The sequence below is a fragment of the Saccopteryx leptura genome, chromosome 4, assembly GCF_036850995.1.
Source record: "Saccopteryx leptura isolate mSacLep1 chromosome 4, mSacLep1_pri_phased_curated, whole genome shotgun sequence".
Taxonomy (NCBI): domain Eukaryota; kingdom Metazoa; phylum Chordata; class Mammalia; order Chiroptera; family Emballonuridae; genus Saccopteryx; species Saccopteryx leptura.
This window is the reverse complement of record NC_089506.1, coordinates 205,099,067-205,111,548: the sequence shown is the minus strand read 5'-3', so window position 1 is coordinate 205,111,548 and position 12,482 is coordinate 205,099,067.

Sequence of the window (12,482 nt, the reverse complement as noted above, 5' to 3'; positions counted from 1 at the left end):
CGCATGCGCCCGACCGGGATCCACCCGGCACGCCCACCAGGGGCGAAGCTCTGCCCACCAGGGGGCGATGCTCTGCCCATCCTGGGCGTCGCCATGTTGCGACCAGAGCCACTCCAGCGCCTGAGGCAGAGGCCACAGAGCCATCCCCAGCGCCCGGGCCATCTTTGCTCCAATGGAGCCTTGGCTGCGGGAGGGGAAGAGAGAGACAGAGAGGAAAGCGCGGCGGAGGGGTGGAGAGGCAAATGGGCGCCTCTCCTGTGTGCCCTGGCCGGGAATCGAACCTGGGTCCGGGCTTTACATTTTTAAATAGGAACTAAGAGGTTTTGGGCAAAGGATGACTATCTAATCTTAGACTCTTGATTAAATCATTTTGAGATAGGCTAGTAAGCCCGGACAAGAGAATAGGGAATCTGAGACCGATAGTTAGACGGCCAAGTAGTTTACAGCCATCTAGTAAATCGTAAAATGCTATCTTCCCTAACCAAGGACACTTAAGAGTAAATGATTTACACTTCTCCTCCCCAACCAGAGGGTAAGTAACTTAAATCACCCCACTCAGGGAGATAAGTAGCAGAAATCCAATTAGTGCCATTTCTTACCGCCACACCCAAGGACAGATGAAGTTAAGGGAATAAAACTCATTTTGGTGTATCAACATAAAACTGATGAGTATTCTATTGAGATCCTCCCCTAAACTCCTAGCCCAGGGGTCGGGAACCTATGGCTCATGAGCCAGATGTGGCTCTTTTGATGGCTGCATCTGGCTCACAGACAAATCTTTAATAAAAAAAATAATAACGTTAAAAATATAAAACATTCTCATGTATTACAATCCATTCATTTCCTACCATTCATGTTCATGGTTGCGGGTGGCTGGAGCCAATCACAGCTGTCCTCCAGGACAACATCAAATTTTTATTGGGTAATGCATAACATACATGGGTCATTGTATGGCTCTCACAGAATTACATTTTAAAATATGTGGCGTTCATGGCTCTCTCAGCCGAAAAGTTTCCTGACCTCTGTACTAGCCTTTAAAACCCTCAAGATGAAGGACTCAGCATGCTCTCCTACTCTTCCTTCTGGGAGCATGACAGCGCCTTTCCCTTCTGCCTCTTGTTCCCCCACAGGTGGGCATCAACTAAACTCTAAGGGTCCCCATGAGACTTGCAACCAGGGGAGCAGTGGGTGGCGGTGGCTCGTTCTGGTCTAACCCCCTGACCCTGTCTCCAAGGCGCCCTTCTCTCTGTCCCCAGGGAGCTGACAGCAGCCCCACCTGGGCTCATTTCTGTCGCTGTGCCTTTTCTTTCTCAGGGAGCAAAGCAGCTCCTCCTGGGCTCGTTCTGTTGCTTCTTCTGTCCTAAGCCCCTCCTTGTTTCACTGTCCCCGGCTTTAGTAAACGTCTTCTCAAAATCACCGGACTCGTGCTGTGAAATCTTTCCTGCATGAAGTGAAGAAGCCTCACACTACCAGCCGGGCTGAGGCAGACCCACTCCAGTCCCAGCCCCCTGTCTGGTAACAGTTTCACCTCTGAGTCTCAGTTTCTTCATCTGTAAAGTGGGAACAGTAATGCCTCCTGCTGAGGATGTGTGGATTCAGTGGAAATATTTTAAATATTTTATTGATTAATTTTTTTAGAGAGAGGGGTGAGAGAAAGCAGGTGGAGGAGAAGGAAGCATAGTTGCTTCTACTATGTGCCTTGACCAGACGAGCCTGGGGTTTCGAACTGACGAGCTTAGCATTCCAGGTCAACGCTTATCTACTGTGCCACCACAGGTCAGGCCCAGTGGAAATATTTTATATCAAAGGATCTGGCACCAACTATGCGCCCAGTAAATGGTCATTTCCCCAGGCTGTTCGAGCCCTTCCCCTCACTCTCTCAGAAAGTATCAGCCTGGAACATTTCCCAGCTACACAGATGTTAGACCAGGAGCCACCATAGTGGCCATTCACATGCAGGTTCCCATTGGATTCAGGCAGACGGTAAAGAAATGGCAAGTTGGAAGATGGTGGGCCATTCTGTTTATTGGTGTCTCACCAAGACAGGCAGGCCACAAGAGAAGACAAGGGAAATGAAGAAAACCTGCTTTTGTCATGAAGGGCAAGGGATCAGGGAGGCCCCTACAATGGTGATAGCAGGAACTGAGAGAGGGCAAGCTCCCAGTCTGCCCCACTTTATAGTGTAGAAATCCAAACCTTTAATCCAATATACAAACAAGGAAGTCTCTGATACAAAGTCACTCATCTGAGGCATAATGGGATTCCTCATGAGAGTGCACCACCCCACATCAAAAAGGGTGGGAAAGGCTTAGTTTTAAGATGCCCATACAATCATGCCCATCCCAAGCAAGAAGGGCAACCAATATCATCAGGCCTCCATGTGGGCAGCGCCATCTTTAACAAAGTGAGCATAATGTATTTCATCTGCCCAACAACGGGAAGGTCAGGGAACACGCTGAGTGCAGACTGTGTCCCAGAACCTCTGCTGGATGCTTGCCTGGTCATCATCTCAGCAAGCCCCAAGGACCCCTCAAGGGAGGTCCTTTAGCCTCCCATTTTGTAGAAGAGGAGGCTGGGTACAGAGAGAGGAAATGACTTGCTAAGGCCACACAGCTGAGCTCTGAAAGAGGACCTTTCATGGCACGACACAGCCTGTCCTGCAGAGCTCAGACTTCCTTTTTTTGTGTGTGACAGAAACAGAGAGAGGGACTGACAGACAGGAAGGGAGAGAGATGAGTAACATCAGTTCTTCATTGCAGAACCTTAGTTGTTCATTGATTACTTTCTCATATGTGCCTTGACCGGGGGGAGGGGGCTAGAGCAGAGCGAGTGACCTCTTACTCAAGCCAGCGACCTTGGGTTCAAGTTGGTGAGCCTTGCCCAAACCAGATGAGCCCGTGCTCAAGCTGGTGACCTTGGGGTCTCGAACCTGGGTCCTCCACATTCCTAGTCCGACACTCTATCCACTGCGCCACTGCCTGGTCAGGCTCATGCTTCCTGTTATATTGAGCTGTAGTTGACATGTTCATTGTAATGACATAATGTGAGTATGTTATGAAATGACCACAATAAGGCCCCTTACCAGTCCGTCTCCCTCCACTGCGAACAGCCCCATCACTCCACGTTTGCCCCATTCCCTGTCTCCACGTAGTCCACCTCGCTTCTTCAGCCCACCTGCCAAAGGAAAGACAAGGGAATAAGCACCATGTGCCAGGGCTGGGCTAGGCGCTTCCACGTGCCTCCAGCTGCTGGGCCCTCTGAGACTGGGATTGTTACCCTGTATTGGGCAGATAAAATATATTATGCTCACTTTGTTAAAAATGGTGCTGCCCACGAGGAGGCCGTTGCCCAGGTGATATTAATGTGTGTTGGGAGTGGGCTAAAGGCAGGCAGAATCCTTGTAGCCTGGGGCTTAGTTTTGGGATTAAGCCTTTCCCACCCATTTTTGATGTGGGGTGGTACAATCCCATCATGCCTCAGAAAGTGACTTTGTATTCGAGACTTCCCTATTTTGTATATTGGATTAAAGGTTGTGAAGCTACACTATAAAATAGGGGCAGAATAGGAGCTTGCTCTCTTGGTTCCTGGGATGATTAGCATGAGAGAGCAGATGGAGCAGAGCAGAGAACAGAAAGAGGCCATGTGGCCAGGAGAAGCAGCCAAGATGGCGGAGTGCTGAGTGAGATGCCAGTTTGTGCAGAGAGAAGGATAATAAGGCTGGTGAGCTAGAAACCTTTTGTTGGGCAGATAAAATGTATTATGCTCACTTTGTAAAAGATAACGCTGCCCGCTGCCCATGTGGAGGCCGTTGCCCAGGTGATATTAATGTGTGTTGGGGGCAGGCAGGATCGTTGTAGCCTGGGGCTTGGTTTTGGGATTAAGCCTTTCCCACCCTTTTTGATGTGGGGTGGTACAATCCAATCATGCCTCCGAGAAGTGACTTTGTATTAGGGACTTCCCTACTTTGTATATTGGATTAGAGGTTGTGAAGCTACAGTATAAAGTGGGGACAGAACCGGGAGTTTGTGCTCTTGGTTCCTGAGATTATCTTCAGAGGAGAGAGCAGAGCAGAGAGCAGAAGGAGGCCATGTGGAGTAGGCCAGGAGAAGCAGCCAAGATGGTGGAGTGCTGAGTGAGATGCCAGTTTGTGTAGAGTTTGTATCTGGGATAAGGAAGGAGATGGGGAACTGAGGAGAATAAGGCTGGTGAGCTAGAAACCTTTGATTCTAGGAAACTTGGATAAATCAGTAGCTTTGTGAGCACTGAATGTGATTGGGTTTTGGAGCCCAGTGTGTGTTTTTACTTGCCCGCCGGGTGCAAGCTAGGATTAAAGATGAAGGCCCATCAGTTCTTGGCTCTGTTGTTTCTTTACCGACTGTCCGAATCCAATGCGAACCTGCATGGGCCAGGAGGCTGCTTTGATAGTGGCAGCCCTGGCCCTGGCTCCTGGCTTTACACCTTTGATTCTAGGAAACTCGGATAAGTCAGTGGCTTTGTGAGCACTGAATGTGAGTGGGTTTTGGAGCCCAGTGTGTGTTTTTACTTGCCCGCCGGGTGCAAGCTAGGATTAAAGACTATGGCCCATCAGCTTTTGGCTCCATTGTTTCTTTACCGACTGTCCGAATCCTATGCGAACCTGCATGGGCTGGGCTGCTCTGATGGTGGTCCTGGCCGTGGCTTCTGGCTTTACACCCTGCTAGACATGCGAAACAAGTTAGTCTCAGAGGGAATGCGACTAGACTGAGGACCCCCAGCTAGGAGAGTGGGAGCCAGTGTAAACTGCGGTCAGACCCTAAAACCAAAGCTTGTAGGTTTGAAGGTCAGAAGGTAATTTACATGGGATGCTGACCATTCTTTAATCCTTTTATCTGGCAGCTAGCATTTCTTTAAAAAAAATTGTCTGGTCCTTTTATATGCCCTATTAAGAAAGCAGTGTGATTGAGTACCTACTATGTGCTGCGCCTAGATACCACTCCACACACATGATCTTGTAGAACCCTCTAGCCACCTGCAAGAGACCCATTTTGTAGATAAGGCCAGTGTTTTCTTTTGAAAAGTGATCTAGTCATCCAATGACAGAGCATCTTATCTCCTACTTCATTTAGAAGCTATGTGCCTGTAGGGCTGTCTTCACCTTTGTCTTCCCTCCTGGCCCTTATGGCCCACTACCTATAAGGTGCCCAGTACGTGTTTGCTGCAGGGGGAACGCCCTCCCTCCATTCATCTGTGCTGGAGATCTCCAGTGCCGCCCTCAGCCCCTCTCTCCTGGCCACACCCTGCCCGTGGCTCTTCCTCTTGTCCCTTCTGACCTCTACAATCCAGTCTCTACACAGCAGCCAGTGCCATCTTTATTTTATTCTATTTATTTATTTATTTAATAAGAAGGACCCCTTTTTAAATTTTTATTTATTTATTTTTTAAGACTTTATTCATTTTAGAGAGGAGAGGAGGAGGAGAGAGAGAAAGAGAGAGAAGGGGGGAGAAGCAGGAAGGACCAACTCCCATATGTGCCTTGACCAGGTAATCCCAGGGTTTTGAACCGGCAACCTCAGCATTCCAGGTCGACGCTTTATCCACTGCGCCACCACAGGTCAGGCTTTATTTTATTTTATTTTATTTATTTTTGTTTATTAAAGCTGGGGACAGTGTGACAAGAAAGGGCTTAGGACAGCAGAAGCAGTGGTAGGGAGCCCAGGCAGGGCTGCTTTGGTTCTCTAAAAATACAGAGAAAGAAGTGAGCCTGAGCTCTTTATTGATTTGAGAGAGAGAAACATCGATATGTTGGTTCCACATATTTATGCATTCATTGGTTGATTTTTGTATGTGCCCTGACCAGGGATTGAACCCACAACATTGGTGTCCTGGGACGTTGCTGTAACCAACTGAACTACCCAGCCAGAGCAGCCAGCACCTTCTTTAAATACACGTTAGACCTTGTCACTTGCACCAAATATAATGTCCAAGCTCCCCACAGCCTGCAAAGCCCTGCGGAGCCTGGCCCCTCTGGGCACCCCCACCTCCTTTCCTGTCACCTGCTCACCCTGCACCAGCAACTCCTGTCTTTGGGACACTTCAAGTTCTTTCCCTTCTTGGGGATTTCGCACATGTTTCTTGGCCTGAAACTCCACCAGAATGCTCTCTGCCTATGTTACCTTGCTCCCTTGATACAACTTACTGTGACTGGCAAGTTGTGTTCTCTCTCTGTGTGTCCGTGTCCTCTGTGTACCCAGAACCTCCCACAGCTCCTGAATACACTTGGTCCTGTAGCAAAAGTTGGGTGAAACGGGTGAGGCTCCGAAAGGTTGAGACGCAGGTTGATCACCAGCCCAAGATCACACCGCGGGGCGGGTGAGCCAGGATAAACCAGGATTCAAACTCAGCATGCTCTGGACTAAAATGCACATTTCTAACCCCTCTTCCCACTTGTCTGCTGCTGTACTCCTGGGCTGGCTACTGTGTGGGGATTACATGAACAGTGTGTAGGCTCATGGCGTCCCGTGTGTGCATACACACATTGTGCGTACAAGTATGTGGGAGTATACAAGGCAAGCAAAGTGCTGCCTGTCCACTTCAAAGGCTTCTTGTATCTCCACCCCTAGCCCCATTGACTCTGTCCCTGTGCTGGCACGAGGTCTCATCACCAGGCATGTCCCTGCGCCTCATGCAAGCTCTTTTCTGCTTTGTGCTACCAAACCAGGCCCCCAAACACATGACAATCAAAATACCAACTCAGCCTGGCCTATGGTGGTGCAGGGGATGGAGTGTCGACTTTGAATGCTAAGGTCGCAGGTTTGAAATCCTGTGTTTGCCTGATCAAGGCTTATACATCAATGAGCAAGGAATCAATGAACAACTAAAGTAAAGTGACTATGATCTTGTGCCCTCTCTCTCTCTCCCTCTCTCTCTAAAATAAAAATCTTAAAAAAAAAAAACCACCAACTCAAGGAAAGTCATCCAGTGTACAAGCTTTAATCATCGTTGCATAGAAATCATGCTCCTGCAGAAAGTTTGACTTCCTTCGAGCATTCCACGCGTGATGGCGATTCTCATTTGGGTGAAACCAACACAGGAACAAGCCATGGAGTGCGATCTCAGTTGTATTTCCGCCCTAAGTATTAGGAACAGGAAAGGGACCTTTTAGTCATTGTAATTAATGAAATCACTAACCTCTTCTTTGGGTCTCATATTGCTCATTTGTAATCAAACGTGGGCATGGGTAGAACATAGACTATTATCAAGTTCCTTTTGACCTAGATGAATCCATCCATCCCATCCACTTAAAAAGACTGGGTGAATCATGACCCGGTCTTTTTATCCAACATTCATTTCCCTCTTTCAACTAGATCCAGGCCTCCCATCTAATTTCAGTCCAAACATCTATTCTTCCATCCTTGGTCCATTTAGTTCATCCATCCAATTAACCATCCATCAGTTCACCTACCCATTTATTTGTCCACAATGATCAATTATTTGATCAATTCACCATCCATTTACCAACCATCTCCTTCCAACCATATCCGAATTTTTTACTCATTCAACTGATGCTTCTTCTGTACATCCATCCACCCACCCATGAATCCACTTAAGCAACTATTCTATCACTCATTTTTCTAACTAACCACCCTTCTAATGATTTATCCATTCAGCCTCCTATCCACCCATCCACCCATCCATTCTTTCATCTTGCTAACCTACTACCTGTCCACTTTCCCAGTCAACCCATCCAACTTATTTGAAGAACTAGTCCAGCAGTGCACTATATATACAACTGCCACGGTTTCTTCTCCTTTACCCCTGCCTGTGGTTCCTCTGTGCTCTGGCATGGAAGCTGTGGCCTTCACCTCACTGCCTCCCATGTCCAGCTAGGCAGCTCCCCCTCGCCTGGGAGATTCTGTGGCCCTTCCCCACCTGTGTGAAAAGTACCTGAGCTTCGCCTCTTTGTTCTGTACACCTGCTGTCTCCTCTTGACTACCTTCCTCTTGTTCACTTTTCCTCCCACGTTCTTTCTGTTCTTGGTATAGCGATAGGAATGGGCGGTGGGCCGTTTGGGGCAGCGATGGGAGTGCATGGTGTGTTTGTGATGCCTCGGTGACAGGCTGGGGCTTGGAGTCTGGTTCTGGTGGGCAGGTGGGCTGACGTGGCCGGTCGGGCTTTGACTGCAGCTCCGGTTTCGGCTGCAACTCTGGCTCCGGCTGCAGCTCCGGCTGCAGTTCCGGCAGTGGTGGCTGCAGTGGCACTGGTCGCAGGTGTGGCTTTGGGGCCGAGAGTTGCTATAGGCCTGGGTGTGGGTGGTGAGAGGGTTCTGTGTCTTGGTCTCCATGGGAGGCCACGCTTGGAGGGGCAAAGGCCACCTCCTCCTCCTCCTCCTCCTCCTCTTCTTCCAGCACACCCAGCTTTACAGAGGCCCTGGAAGCCCCTACTTATATAGTTGGGCCCGATTGTGATGGCACAGGCCACAGGGGTGTAACAGATGTGGCCTGGCCAGGACAAAGTCCCCTCACTTTTACCCTCACTCCCAGGGCGGGGCAGCTTTCAGGAGCCCTCTGAGGTAATCCCATCTGTTGGTTAAGAGTAGGGACCCTTGGGTCAGATGGGGCTGGGTCCATATCCCAGGTCTGCTTTTTCCATTCCTTATGGGTCACTCACCTGAGTGTTCATCGCTCCCAAGTCCCAGTTCCCCTATTATTGTAGAATGGGGACAATAAGAAAGCTACCTCTGCCTGACCAGGCGGTGGCGCAGTGGATAAGCGTCAGACTGGGATGGAGAAGGACCCAGGTTTGAGACCCTGAGGTTGCCAGCTTGAGCGCGGGCTCATCTGGTTTGAGCAAAAGCTCACCAGCTTGGACCCAAGGTCGTTGGCTCCAACAAGGGGTTACTCGGTCTGCTGAAGGCCCGCGGTCAAGGCACATATAATAAAGCAATCAGTGAACAACTAAGGTGTCGCAATACAAAATGAAAAACTAATGATTGATGCTTCTCAATCTTCGTTCCTGTCTGTCTGTCCCTGTCTATCCCTCTCTCTGACTCTTTCTCTGTGTAAAGCCAGGAGTCAAGGCCAGGGCCACTAACACAGCAGCCCAGCCCATGCAGGTTCGCATTGGATTCGGACAGTCGGTAAAGAAACAGCGGAGCCAAAAACTGATGGGCCATAGTCTTTAATTCTAGCTTGCACCCGGCGGGCAAGTAAAAATACACACTAGGCTCCAAAACCCAGTCACATTCAGTGCTCACAAAGCCACTGACTTATCCGAGTTTCCTAGAATCAAAGGTTTCTAGCTCACCAGACTTATTCTCCTCAGTTCCCCATCTCCTTCCTTATCCCAAATACAAACTCTACACAAACTGGCATCTCACTCAGCACTCCACCATCTTGGCTGCTTCTCCTGGCCTACTCCACATGGCCTCTTTCTGCTCTCCTCTAATGATAATCTCAGGAACCAAGAGCGCAAACTCTCGTTCCGCCCCCATTTTATATTGTAGCTTCACAACCTCTAATCCAATATACAAAATAGGGAAGTCTCCAATACAAAGTCACTTCTCCGAGGCATGATTGGATTGTACCACCCCACATCAAAAAGGGTGGGAAAGGCTTAATCCCAAAACCAAGCCTCAGGCTACAAGGATTCTCAACACACATTAATATCACCTGGGCGACGGCCTCCTCGTGGGCAGCGCCGTCTTTAACAAAGTGAGCATATTATATTTTATCTGCCCAATACTCTGTCTCTGTAAAAAAAAAAAAAGAGAGAGAGAGAGAGAGAAAGCTACCTCCTAGGGACACTAGACAAATTAAATGAGAAAATCTATGTCCAGTGTTGGGCTCAAGGCCAGCCTACAATAAACACTCAATAAACATTGACAGAGCATCCCAGCTCTTTCTCTTATTCCACCCAGGCAGCTTAGAGGCCAAGGGCACAGTCTTGACCCCAGTGATAGTTGGCTAGAGCGGGGTGTGTGTGTGTGTGTGTGTGTGTGTGTGTGTGTGTGTGTGTGTGTACATGATTGATAAGATAGTTAGCTAGTGCAAGGACAGATAGATGGGTAGGTGGATGCTGAATGCTTTGAGTACTTATTGGCTAGATTAGGGGTATTCAACCTTTTTATGCCTACCTCCCACTTTTGTATCTCTGTTAGTAGTAAAATTTTCTAGCTGCCCACTGGTTCCACAGTAATGGTGATTTACAAAGTAGGGAAGTAACTTTACTTTATAAGATTTACAAAGCAGAATTACAGCAAGTTAAAGCATATAATAATAATTACTTACCAAGAACTTTATGTTGGATTTTTTGCTAAGTTTGGCAGAATAAATCTTTTTTTTTTTTTTACAGAGATAGAGAGAGAGTCAGAGAGAAGGATAGACAGGGACAGACAGACAGGAACAGAGAGAGATAATGTTGGGCAGATAAAATGCATTATGCTCACTTTGTTAAAGATTACGTTGCCCATGAGGAGGCCGTCACCCAGGTGATATTAATGTGTGTTGAGAACCTTGTAGCCTGGGGCTTGGTTTTGGGATTAAGCCTTTCCTACCCTTTTTTGATGTAGGGCAGTACAATCCAATCATTACTCAGAGGAGTGACTTTGTATTAGAGACTTCCCTATTTTGTATATTGGATTAAAGGTTGTGAAGCTACACTATAAAATGGGGGCAGAACGCGAGCTTGCTCTCTTGGTTCCTGAGATTATCTTCAGAGGAGAGAGCAGAGCAGAGAGAAGAAAGAGGCCATGTGGCCAGGAGAAGCAGCCAAAATGGCGGAGTGCTGAGTGAGATGCCAGTTTGTGTAGAGTTTGTATCTGGGATAAGGAAGGAGATGGGGAACTGAGGAGAATAAGGCTGGTGAGCTAGAAACCTTTGATTCTAGGAAACTCGGATAAATCAGTAGCTTTGTGAGCACTGAATGTGATTGGGTTTTGGAGCCCAGTGTGTGTTTTTACTTGCCCGCCGGGTGCAAGCTAGGATTAAAGATGAAGGCCCATCAGTTCTTGGCTCCGTTGTTTCTTTACCGACTGTCCGAATCCAATGCGAACCTGCATGGGCCGGGCTGCTGTGATTCTGGCCCTGTCTGTGCCTCCTGGCTCTACAGATAAGAAGTATCAATCATTAGTTTTTCGTTGCATGTTGCAACACCTTAGTTTTCATTGATTGCTTTCTCATATGTGCCTTGACCGTGGGCATTCAGCAGACCGAGTAACCCTTTGCTCGAGCCAGTGACCTTGGGTTCAAGCTGGTGAGCCTTACTCAAACCAGATGAACCCATGCTCAAGCTGGTGACCTCGGGGTCTCGAGCCTGGGTCCTCCACATCCCAGTCTGAAGCTCTATCCACTGCGCCACCACCTGGTCAGGCCAGAATAAATCTTTATAAAACAACTTACTATAGTTAAATCTCTCTTTTTATTTATACTTTGGTTGCTCTGCTACCGCCTACCATGAAAGCTGGAACACCCACTAGTGGGTGGTAGGGACCAGGTTGACTATCACTGGGCTAGATGAATGATGAGTAGTAAGAGAATGGACTGGTGGGAGGTCCTGGGGCCTGCCTGGCAAGCCCACCTCCCCAGCGAGATTTAAGTTCCAGAAATTTAGAGCCAGGTTCAAGCCCAGTTTGTGCTGATGTCCTATCTTGGATGGGTCCTTTGGTTTTGGAGGCTTGTCTTCCTTATCTGACAAAGGGATGTCATTCCTTCCTTCCTGGTATTCTTGTGAGCCTGAGGCGCCTATCTCCAGGCACAGGAGGCCCTTGAAAACTCACTTCTGCCCTCAGGGCTCTGCCTCCTGACTCCACCTCCATCCCTACTAGTGAATCCCCACCTATAGTTGGAATTATCTTGGCTCCCATTCAGCCCTCCCAACACCTATGAAAGAAAGCCCAAACCCGTGTGCACACAAGCCCTGTGAACACACAGTGGTCCTGCCCTCCCCACGCCTTGGCTGATGCCCTTGGGCCTGAGCTCTTGGCCACTCTCAGCCGGCACCCTCCCCTTCTTCCCCATGAAACTCCCTCAGCCTCCTTCTCCCCTCCCCTGGCAGGCCCCCCAGCCCACGTCTGCTTCTCCTTCTCTGTTGCTCACACACACTTTGCCTTTTGTTCTGAGGCTTTGCTATCATCTGCTTTTATTATAGTTTATTTCTTAAGAAGCATGTCACATCACCCATGGTGAAAACTGCTCATTTACTGAGCACTTCATGCAGCTGTGGGTTCCGGGCTACACCTCCCCCCACTTCTAGGCAGCTTTGTCCTTGAATCTCCCAACGACCTTCTGTAGTGGGCAGAATGGAGGCCCTCAAAAGATACACCCAGGCCCTGGCTGGTTGGCTCAGTGGTAGAGCGTCGGCCTGGCGTGCTGGAGTCCCGGGTTCGATTCCTGGCCAGGGCACACAGGAGAGGCGCCCATCTGCTTCTCCACCCCTCCCCCCTCCTTCCTCTCTGTCTCTCTCTTCCCCTCCCACAGCTAGGGCTCCATTGGAGCAAAGTTGGCCCG